This window comes from Lytechinus pictus, chromosome 2, assembly GCF_037042905.1.
Source record: "Lytechinus pictus isolate F3 Inbred chromosome 2, Lp3.0, whole genome shotgun sequence".
Lineage (NCBI taxonomy): Eukaryota > Metazoa > Echinodermata > Echinoidea > Temnopleuroida > Toxopneustidae > Lytechinus > Lytechinus pictus.
This window is the reverse complement of record NC_087246.1, coordinates 52,168,349-52,180,768: the sequence shown is the minus strand read 5'-3', so window position 1 is coordinate 52,180,768 and position 12,420 is coordinate 52,168,349.

Genomic DNA, 12,420 nt, shown 5'->3' with positions numbered 1-12,420 from the left:
GATTTCGTTTTATAGGGTCGGGGATATCGAAGTACAAACTCATGCAGCGAAGCTTCCATTCATTTATCTCATCTTCTTCATCAATAGTGCCCGTTGCCTGGCAACGACATGTATCGTTGTTGTATTACAATAGTAGTTCATCCTCGTCCACCATGAATGAATCCATTAAACTGGGATTGGAAAGTCGCCAGGGGGACCTCAACCCCCCCCCCTACTTCCGTGAGCTCAACTAGAGAATGAAATACTAGAAGCTTATGTTATACAGTGGGGTTATTAGCGAGATGAAAATGCCCATCAGCATGCAAGATGTGACGCGCGTTTTCATCCAAGTGTTTTGACTGCATAATACATAATGTTGATGTGTAGGACCAATTAATTATTCATACTTTCACTTCGTATATCAATACGTACAATCATGACAATACAACATTTTCAATCAAATGCAGTTTTTCAAAGGTATATTGCTCTATGCAGGATATTGGAAATGCCTTGCCTTGATGCCTCGTATGAACATGAACCAATCATACATCACGGAGCAGTGGTGCCGCAGAGGAAGGCAAGATATGAGAGAAGAATTGCAGGTCTTTTCATTTTAACATCAATTTAAGCAAATATTACTGTCTAATTTAGTATACTGTGAATACCGAGAAGGTATAGCATGTGATTCGAATGAAACAAAATCTGACTTACAAGATATGATAGGAAGTTTTGGTTTTAAACAAAATGTTATCCTTCAAATTACTAAACTTCCAAAACTAACAATTAAACAGTTATTAATTAAATCATATCGTACTATATGAGGTAACACCCCTAACAACCACACTCCCCCAAAATAAAAGATAAAATGAGAAAAAACACGAATACCGACCAATAATTCGAATAAAGTAATGGTTCTGTTTAGTTTGGAGTCGGTTTAGAAGGTGACAGTGATATGATGATTATCATAACTACTTGATTGATAAAAAAAATGAAGTATGTTATCGAGATCCACCCAATATGCGTATGATTCCTGTATTATTATGGCTAATGCTTTTGGAAATGTAAAAAAAAAAAAAAACCTTTTGCGTAAAGATATGCACAGTGCTCTCCATACTTCCACTGTATCTTTCCGCCCACAAGTGCGATAATATTTGTATAGGCTTGTAAAAAGATCGAACAAAAAAAAAAGCAATTTGACTAAAGAATCTTTATATATAAGGGGAAAGAAAGACTTTAATATGGTGGGTTGATGACTGAACATTCATTAATTTGTGAGAAAAAAAGGGGAAGATGGTCAGGAAATAGAAGGTGTCAGAAAATGTCACTCTGAACGCTTGTTTGAATCAGAATGTGCTCAAATATTAAATTTAGTATCAAATTTACGTGCTGTCGCCCATCATGGCTTTCAAAGCACCAAACAAGGTGAAAGGATTCTCTCAACTCGATCAACTTGACAGTCGCGAACTTTTAGAATTGCTGTACTCTTCAAAACACCTTTCATTTGGGAAGGAATTCCAGTGTGAAAATGCACTTTGATATTTTACCATTGTGCGACTCCTATAACCTTAGCATAAAGCACCGACAGCTACAGTTGAGCCTTGTAGGTGTTAGAATATAACAGGAGACAGTGTTTTATGTTAATTCTACTTCAGACAAGGAAAGAATGGTTTCTGCTTTTTCCGGATCCTATGGTGCTTCAGGTCTTCCGAGAAGAAGCACGTGAATTATTCAATAGGGTTCAGTTTGTAGTGTGCTAGCTAGAAATTTTAGCATGTTCAAGGGAGTGTTAGTGCGACTATCAGTTATACATTTTTTTAGTATAAGCAGTATGATTATTTATTTGGCCAAATCATAAAATCATCCAAAATTCATTTTAGACATTAAAGAAAGTATTTATATTTCTTTTTCCACTCTCATAGGGACCTGGGTTCAACGGTCAACCATTATGTTTTTTCTTATAAGATACCTCCATAGCTAAGATGAGCTTTTGATTATCCAAATTCCTACTAGAGGGGAGAAATAAACATAGTATAACCCTGAATAAAAAAAGTATTTGCATTCACACTTTGAGAAGGCTAGTAGCCAGAATAGTATATGTATATATATATATATATATATATATATATAAATGTGTGAAGTTATACATGTACTACAGCTTTGGCAACTCTTTTAGCTAAGATGAGCCAAGTTGCCAAAGCTGTAGTACATGTATAACTTCACACATTTGTATACTTTCTCCCATACGTGTACTGTATCAAAGCAATAGCTTTGATCCAGCTGAGGCATGGCGGCTTGTCATTGTTCAAAACCCACCTTCACCCGACAAAGGAAATTACAATTGGTATGGTGTCGAAAATCTGTCTATCTGACGGTCAATCGGATCGGGGTCGCCCTAGCCACTAACCCGTCTCTGTGGTCAAGTGGTTAAGGCACCGGCGTTCAAAGCTGGGGGCCCGGGTTCGATTCCCGGCAGAGACATTTTTTCGGCATCACCAATTTTTCCAAAAAGGGTAGATAGCTCTGGGGAACCTTGATTTAAGCTACGCCTACCATTGTTCTCTTGATCCATTTCTTTCACACTATATATATATATATATATATATATATATATATATATATATATATATATATATATATATAAAATATAATATATATAAAATAATGCGAAAGTATAAACCTTCGATTTTATGCGGTAATTGTAAACTAATTCTGATCTTTAAAAAAACACCGAACTTTCCCTAAAGTTGGATGCGGATTAATTACCCCTTTTGTATCCATTATTTTGGCCACTCCCCTCTCCATGCACGCACGCTACGCGGCTGAGGGGGGTGGGGGGGGGGGGTGGTGAACGATTTGTACAGTAAGCCCAGTATGCAATAGTCAACTTCAACATTTTCATCTACTTATCGTTAGGAAACAGAACGGTTAAGAAAGTAAAAAATACAAAAAATAGATCCTTTATCCGTTATCAAGAAATGGTGAAAATCCTAATGTTTAGCTTCATACCAGATATCTACATGTAGGGGGGAATGAGTTCTTATCACAGATTTGGATCTTACTTGTAATTGATCATATTTCTACACAGCAAACACAGCGGTGTTAACCGGTGTACATAGAGGACCACACCAGTTATTTTACACCGGTGTTAAATTGACAGTGTTAGTTTTGCACCTATAGGTGTTGTTGCAACACCTTTGGTTGTTACATGTACACTCGTTGGTGTTATATTCAATCTCTAGGGTGCAATTTTAACACCAGAGGGTGCGGTCCTCTATTAACACCCACTGGTGTCAGTTTTAACACCACAGTTTTTACAGTGTACGTTTTTCAACTTAGGCCAGTGGTATAACATGTCCTTAGCTCCACAAAAGATGAAACTGATTAATTAATCCCTCTCTCATAACAAGTATAATTCCTTCCTTATTTTCATTTCAGGGGTGATGATGACACATAATCTCTAGATTAATTAATTCCGATTTGCTTTAAGTTTCAACGCCGTTGCACTTAGTAATCACTAATCAGAATGATGAATAATCGGTGATTACTTCTTTAGCTTGATTGCATACTAATCCACGACCAAAGTCACCTCAGGCAAGGTAGATATGTTTGTATCATGTACCGTTGTCATCGAATGTACCGCTACAGATATTAATATAAGTCTATTATCCAAGACGACATGGGAGATCGGTGTTAATCAAAATAGCCAACTTTGTTTATGTGTAACTCCTAGCGTTACAACTCGATCTGAAAAATGTGGCGATCTGAAAAGTTTATGGCAAATATGGGGTGTTGTATATGACGGGATATGCATGTGAAAGAAGATGCGGTGGAGAAAGAGATATAAACTGATAGAGAGAGAGAGAGAGAAAGAGAGTTTATAAATGCTATGTGGAGAGGGGGTGTGGCTGGTGAGATACAAGAGGGGAAGGGATTCTCAACTATGTGGGTATGTTGGCTGAGCATAAGATGGTTGTGATTTTTCTTTCGTTGAGTATTAGGATAAAAATGTTATGATGACGGTCAAATGGATCAGAGTGATGACGACGACGACGATGAGGATGATGATGAGCACACTCTAAAAACACTGGGTAAAAGTTTACCCAATATTGGGTAGAAAGGGAACATGTCTGCTGGGTATTTTCCCCTATATTTGGCGAAATGCATGTTTTAAGGGTAAATTTCAACGCATCATTGCGTAAACTTAACAATATAGTTGGTATCTTATTACCCAACAAACATGCATGTTCCCATTTACCCAATATTGGATAAACCTCTAAGAGTGTGTATTTAATGAGGGTGATAATGCTGATTATGGTGGTGATGATACTAAAAGGGAGGAAAATATAATCACGAAGAAGGAGAAGATGAGGAAGAAGATAAGTAGAAGGAGACGAAAAAGAAAAAGAAGAAAAGATGAAGGAGGAAGAGGAGGAAGAAGAAGAGAAAGAAGGAGAAGAGATAGATATGACGACGAAAAAAATGTATCGGTAGAAAGAAGGAAAGGAATCAGACAGCCTTATGGAGAAGGATAGACATAGAGTGAGAGAGTGAGTGAGACAGAGATGTAACCGAACTATGATAGTGAAAAAAAGGGAAGAAAATGAAGACGGTGTTTGAAAGGGCATCTAGATTGAACGAAATCTATGGGGATATCTTGAGAAGAATACATAAACATACAGGATAGATAATCAAGAACTGTTTCTCTCTCAGTGTCATCTACGAGGTCCTTGATTGGAGACACTCAATCAGTGACTGAGTATTATTGGAGGGGATGGATGTGGTGGATGGTTGTGGTGGATGGTTCGGGGTTATACTGAGGGGTTGGGATGATTTTGCTTGGTAGAAATCCAATTAACAATCAGAATAATTATTTTTCTTTTTACTTTGATAAATAACCCAGACTATAAAAAATACATATATTTTTTTATATTTTACTTTTATGAATTTAAACTACAAGCGAACACAATCATATCCGTTCAAAAATACAAGAACGCACCCATTCGCTCTCACCCACTCACACCCCCCCCCACACCCCTCACCGTCGTACGATAATGCAGACACACATGGGATATAGACTACTGAGGGGGTAGAAAACAATGATAGTAGCAAATGAAATTGCCTAGAGTAGCCATCAATCCCATTTGTTTCAATTTCTCAATTAGGAATGCCAACATCATTCGCATTGACGCAAGCCTCTATGGTTTCGATAACAAAGATTAAACGCCGTGTACTATGAAGAGTATAGCCGTCAGATCAAGCCTCTAAATCCTCCTCGAGAATTTCTGCAGGTTTTATTTTCATTGTTGTTGTTGTCTTTGTAGAAAATAAATACTTAATTAAAATCAAGGTTTTTTTCAGTTCTAAAAGATTCCTGAGGAAATAAAACAGAGATGCAACGTCAATAGGAAATAGCATATTCTCACATATTAGGATTTCTTGTTCATTTGGATGTAGGTCGAAATTATGATAGGTTGGTACTTTTTTTTCGGTATCAAATACTAGAAGATGTAATGTACATCACAGTCTGTTACACTTTTCAGGGTATATACACAGTCATGCAGTCACACGGGGTCACGTCACACTGCTCGTACTTGCCACAAATCTTGCAAAAGGACTAATATTCGGTTAGCAAATTAAAAGCACTACACTTTAAGAGCCTGCTACGTCCATTCAAATCAGCACTCCTTTCTAGTCCTCCTCTTTCGACCGAAACGTTTGCAACCCTAATCAAATTCCTTCTTCCATAGTTTACTTCTCGAGTGCATTTCCCTTGACACTTAAAGATCAGTTCACATGGAGGCTTAATAAAAAAGAAAATCAGGATTCCATATCGTACATGCAAAGAATTAGTGGTTTGTTGAATATTTTTGGTGTATTTTACTTTGAGATTTATGTTTCCGATGTTTAGACAGGGATGATTAACCAACTGCCACTGTGGTTAGTGGCAATACATGTATAACGTTTACGGATTTTATTTGAAGGCAATGCTATATAGGCAGTGGAAACAAATCCTTGTTGTGGCAGTATGCATCTAAGTAGAATAAAATGATCTTGAGACCTTGAGAGTTGTCCAGATAACATTTTTAAGATGCACCCTGAGGCACTGCCTAGGACAGCAAGGTGGATATTAAACGGCCAGTAAATATCTCGCTATTAATAATCAAATAATCCTAATACGCACATTTTAATCATGATGGAATGGACTTTACAGACAGAGGTTAGCATTCCGTTTGATAGATGCTCGAGCACACACGATTATAAAATGAGGCGCCGGAACGCCATTAAAACAATGGACAGGATGGCGCCCCAAATCATTTCTCAGAAATAATGTCCTTGTACATATAAATGTATGTTTAAACGTTGTCCGAACAGTGAGAGTAATGACATGTGTCAGTTAAAATGTATGTTTTGGTAATGTGAAATCAATTAAGGACCATAATTTCCCCATACCAAACACCCCGATCGCTGACATACTTGTCTCCGGCTTCTATCAGATCTCAGGATTTCTACCATAGCTATATGGCCAAGCTTTTAACGCCATTTTCGCATCATTGTTTTATTTGTTCTCTTCAGAACACTTAATCGAAGAACCAACGTAAAATCTGCATTTTCGTTATGGTATGAATGCAACAAAAAGGCCATCCCTCTCATCTTTACATCCAGTTCAGTGTTAAGAATACCTGAAGAATGTTTGACGGTCTTAGCCTAAATTTAATGCATTTGTCCATGCTTTTTGAATACTTTGGTTCAAATAATTTATGATAAAGATGAGAAAGATATTTTCATGAGTTTTACCCTTGGAAATCTCTTGTGGATTTCAGTTGTTGTTCAATCCAAATTTTGCTTTATATTGTTAATTTTGTTGAAATAAATATGAAAAATAAACCAATATAAGGCTCACCCAATCACTCATTCAATAACTCAATCATTATCTAACCATTCTGTCAATCAATCCATTAATCAACCAGTCAGTCAGTCAATCAACCAATAATTCGATAAATCAATCAATAAATCTATAAATAAATAGATAAATCTATCAATCAATATGATGAATCTCAAGGGTCCTTTTTATCTCCAAACGTAGCTATTTGATATCAGTTTCGAAAGTTAAGCATGACTTTACCAACAACTATATAACGAGCCTGAATGTGTCAAAACATAGTCTTTACTTTGAATTGAATATGTGTGTTAGCAGTAGAATATTAATCAACATCTGTTTATCCTGTGCCTAATGTAATTTAAGATGGAGGACAATCCTACTTGAATTGGTGTTCCACTTGTAGCTTTACGAAGGGTTTAAGAAAAGTGTTTCATCCGAAGACATTTGTGTTGCAACTGAGAATTACAGCAGGAATAACAACAGTATGGATTGCTTTCTCTCTCAATTCTTCCACGATTCGTTCACAAATAAATACGTACATCAGCTGTTTGCGATCGAAGAGAATGTAATATGTACCGACAGTTTAAATCATACCCCTGCTATTTGGCGCCGATATTTATATCTCAACCAAATTTGGAGATGGATAATCGGAGAGCGAAATAGATTTTCTATATCGTTCTTCATCTTGATAGTATATATTTTAAACCAAATTAGATGTCACAGACCGAGGCACCAGTTGCTCACTTTGTTTTATGTTCAAACGCTCATTATGATTATTGACTGGCTATCGTTTATTATATGCAATTTGATTCTTAAGCTTTATTAATTGCTGGAGCCGTATAGACTGTTTAAAAAATCATTGTTCCTATTTTTTTTCATGTAGATACAAAAATGAGAAGAATTTTTTTTTAAACGTGATTGCTAAGGTTCTTTTAGCCATCATTGTTTCTCATGCTCTCGTTGGGAAATGAATTCTTGAATTTCACGAAGATGTTGGAGCCACACAAACCGTTTCAATAGTCATAATTTGTTATTCAATTTATATGCTTAGTAATATGCGTTTTAAAATAAAGTAGGAAGTACAAGTTGAATTTGGTAACTGCCTTTAACGGGAGGGGGAAAGTGGTTTTACCCCTATTAATCTTGGAATAATTTTTGCCCATCATGCTTTATCTTTGTGTTTATATATTATTTTCCTTGTTTTTTACTCATTTCATTTCTGATTTTTTTTCTATGAAAGCGTTGTCTTTATTCATTTTCTTTCACTGTTTTTATTTCTGTATTTGTTATGTTTTTATGTATGTACATTTTGACAGGGCTCCCTTGTAAAGCAGACCATTTGGATTGAATGGGACAACCCTGTCTTGTAAAGAAAACGGAATGAATAAATAAATAAATAAGCAAGTCTTGTTTCCTGTCAATATAAAATGGATGGAATTATAGTTTATAAAAAAAACAAGATGAATTGTTACCATCGTTTAAACTGCCATTTTAGAACGGCGTCGATATAGGCACATGGTATTGCGATCCAAAAACAATTCTTAAAGTAGTTGGAGCCATATTTTTTTTTATTTTTCAAAAAATGTGAGATTTATAAAGATTAATAAGGAAAATTATATTTTATAAAGTGATATTGTATTGTAGTGTATTTATTTTCCATTCCTAAAAAACATGCAAAATGCATATATAATATAAAAATATAATTACAAAATAGAATATTAAATGAATACATAGGAATGGCTGGATTACCCATTCAGAGTGGTAATTATTACCACTCTGTTCTGCCTAGGGGTCCAGAACGTAATAAATGATAGATCAAACTGATATACTTATTAGATAACGTGATTGAAAATGTTAAAACTGCAGTCACCTGTTATATTCTTTTATTTATATAACCAATAAAATTTATCTTTTGCATTATAACTTGATTTTTTCTTTTATATTTAGTTTGTCTTTGCTTTAATGACATAAACTACTCATTAACTGCTCTTGATCCCCATTAGCCGAAAACATCAGCGGTACAAAATACAAGCATACAAAGTCATGTATAAGAACGTTATGGACTTTTACGACTCCTTGTTCCACTATTCTATATTTGTCCTTCGAAATCTGGGTTATTGGGTTACCACGTGGAAACATTTGAGAACAAAATGGCGTCAGAGATCAAGTTTTTCTTCGCTTTCTTGTATTGTCTTCGTCATTTTCCCTTTTCTTTCAATACACATCGATATTTTCTACATGGTCAGCTCTTTGACAGCCCATATTACCGATATGAAGGCCTACATTGACTATATATACTCAAAATGACAGTTGTGAAGGGTATTATTCACTTTTTGAAGAAACATCAACATTACAGTTTTGGGGTGAGTTGTTGGAAAGATCTTCGTGTATTAAAAAATATTATTTTGTGTTATTACGTTATACAAACACCTGTATTTTTCCGGGGGGGGGGGCACAAAGTTAAATGAGTACGTTGAGTTGAAATATAAACGATTGCATTTTTCCGGGGGGGGGCACAAAGTTAAATGAGTACGTTGAGTTGAAATATAAACGATTGCAATTTAAAAGACTTAAGACCTAACCTGGGTGAACATTTATCATAATACAGTATAAAGAGAGAAAGTCAATTAAGATCAACTGTTATACATTGTTTTATTCATATAATTACAGTTGATATAAATCGTACGATTGATTGTAATGTCATGTCGTATAGGACCATGATCTCGAAAATGGACATGTTATATGTTGTTAGAAAGTTGTGTAGGCTATCGTTTGGGTAAAACCACACTTTGGTGGTAGTAACATCCTGTCGTCAGGTGAAATTAATCTAAGCTATACAGATATATATATATACCACATGTTCCGGGGTTCAAATCCAACAGCAGCACTGGCGTCATTTGGCATGCTGGCGTTTATCTAAATTTTGCCACTTTCCACCCAAGTGTAGTAAAATTTGGGTACCCGGTAGAAAGGAATTCCTTGAATGCAGTGGGTAATAGGATGCAACGCTTAGGAACATTGTATAAAGCCATATATAAATGTTTGCATATCATTATTTATTACTGTTATTATTATTATTATTATTCTTGTTATCATCATTATTATTACTACTACTATTATTATTATTATCATTATTATTACTGCTACTATTATTATCATTATCATTATTACTACTATTATTATTATTATTATCATCATTAAATATGCATCGTAGAAGTGGTTGATAACGATGCACAATACAAATAGGAAGAGAGAGAGTTGGAGAGGTGGGCGGGATGGATGGAATATGCAAACAGGTTGTTATTTTAGAATTAGCCCACTCAGTGTAATGCGACACAGCAATCAAGTAATTTGGATGCAATCCTGGTGTAATTATGCTCAAATAGGCATCATGCAGTATTGATAAGGCCCGAGTTCAGGATGCATATACGAGGAGAAACTCCGGCCGGCTTCCTTGACATGTATTAATCAAGCACGCATGCCCGACTTGTACAAGCGTGGCGGTCATTAGCATAGATACAGCGAGTCCGGTGCATGGTTACCGTCTCACCATCATCACGCTAATTCCTCCTCGGTGTATCACTACCATCCTAATCCCGTAATGGTGTCATTGATGCGTGTGGAAACGGATTCCATTCTAATTTGGGATGTAAGCATCCGAATTCGGGTGTAGAATTCACGGAGCTTAAACCCGGGATTTTGACCAAGGAAAATGACATGAGGTGGATAGAATGTCTTGAATCAAGAAATGTCTATAAACCATTGGGAGCCTCGAAGTATCTACATGGAAGTCTCAGAAGCATGCCGTCATAGCCATGTGGTTGTCAAAATTATCTTGTCAGAAATGAATCCTTAATCTGTGGACCTTCAAAATGTTATGAATATGAGAAAAATAAGGTTGTAAGCTGATGTGTATATGTTAAGCTTAACTAATATCAGGGGCCCGTCTTACAATTACACTTAATCCAATAAATCGTAGCTCTATGGAAATCCATCAGTGCCATAATTTTTTTACATGAAATTTGCAAAATGTCCTTTGTAAACAAAGGAGAACACACCAACTTGATAAGAAATCAATAAATTCATCCGATATACATTCATATCTAGAAAATCTTTTGAACAAACATGCATTTTATATGTTGACTTTGCTGACTTTCCATAGTTGCGATTGATCGCACCAATCGCAACTCTTTGTAAGACGGGCCCCTGATGTCTTATATGGACCAACAATGTATTTTAGAAAGATAGGTTGCGTCAGATACCTCAGGAAATCGTATAAAATGATGATGATGAACAAATAAGAAGAATAATAACTTTAATCACGGGTAGTCTTTATAAGCTGGTCTTCCAGCGAGCTCTGTACTATTATACCCCTCCTCCATTCTCACATCAAGCGCGTGGATGTCGATGAGAATTTTATAGAATAGTGATTTTTTTTACAAATAATTGAAACAAATACACAAACAATACAAAATAAGAAAATAATTTGGCTAATATCAAGATTATGACTTTAAAATAACAATACGTAAGGAAATCTCTCACTAAAGTACTCATAAAATGAGGTTTAAATGTTACTTTGTCTGTGCATAGCTTTAAGTGGCAGTACAAGGGCTCTATACATGAGGATAATAATCCATAGATGTAACAAACAAAAAAGGAATAATTTACCTTGGTGGATTTAGGCAGCTATATGACATCTCAAAAGTTAAGAGCCAAGAAACTAAAGCACACAAAATACGAAAGTATAACCACAAAAACTGAACGACGTGTAATCTAATACGTAATCATACACTTTAATAACAATTCGTCATGCAAAATGAAACCAATCTCCCGCATTTCTTGCCATCCCTCTCACTTCCATTTCCTAGTCGATTTGGACTGTCGGTGAATTTTGAGATTCCATTCAATGTGGATAAAATGAAGTGTATTATTCAAAGCGTTATTCTTTGAATTTTCGCGATGGCCTAATTAATTGAATTTAATGGGCATAATACATACGTTAAAAAGTAAATATATAATAAAATCTTAAAATGGAATATAACTAATTTATATAAGATACTCACACTGGTATTTTTCAGATCTCGTCCCACTTCGACTAAGCTTTTTTTAAAGTGTTTTTATTAGTTTTTAAAGTGCGTGAATCTATCTCTTTTCTTAAATCTTCCTCCCAAAGAACCTTGTTTTGGTTAGGGAAGTGATTAAACTGTCATTACGCACACATTAAAAGAAAATTTGTGTACAGGATACAATGGCAATGAAAACATTTACATTATTGGTCTGTCATTCCACGTCATCATTCATTTTACGACACATTGAATATTTAAACAGCAATAAGGATTCGATAGGAGTGTAGCAGATATGGGTGTGATATCTTCTCCAATTTTCTTTCCAATATGATTTTGACATCGAGCCTCTAGTGAGTCTTCTAATTAACAAAGAACATGATAAGCGACAGTTTATCTGCAAAGAACGGGGGCATCTGGAACAAGGTAACAAACTCTATCCACTCCTATTACCGCTAGATTATACCCCCTTTTTCTTACCCCCTCCATTAAATTTGG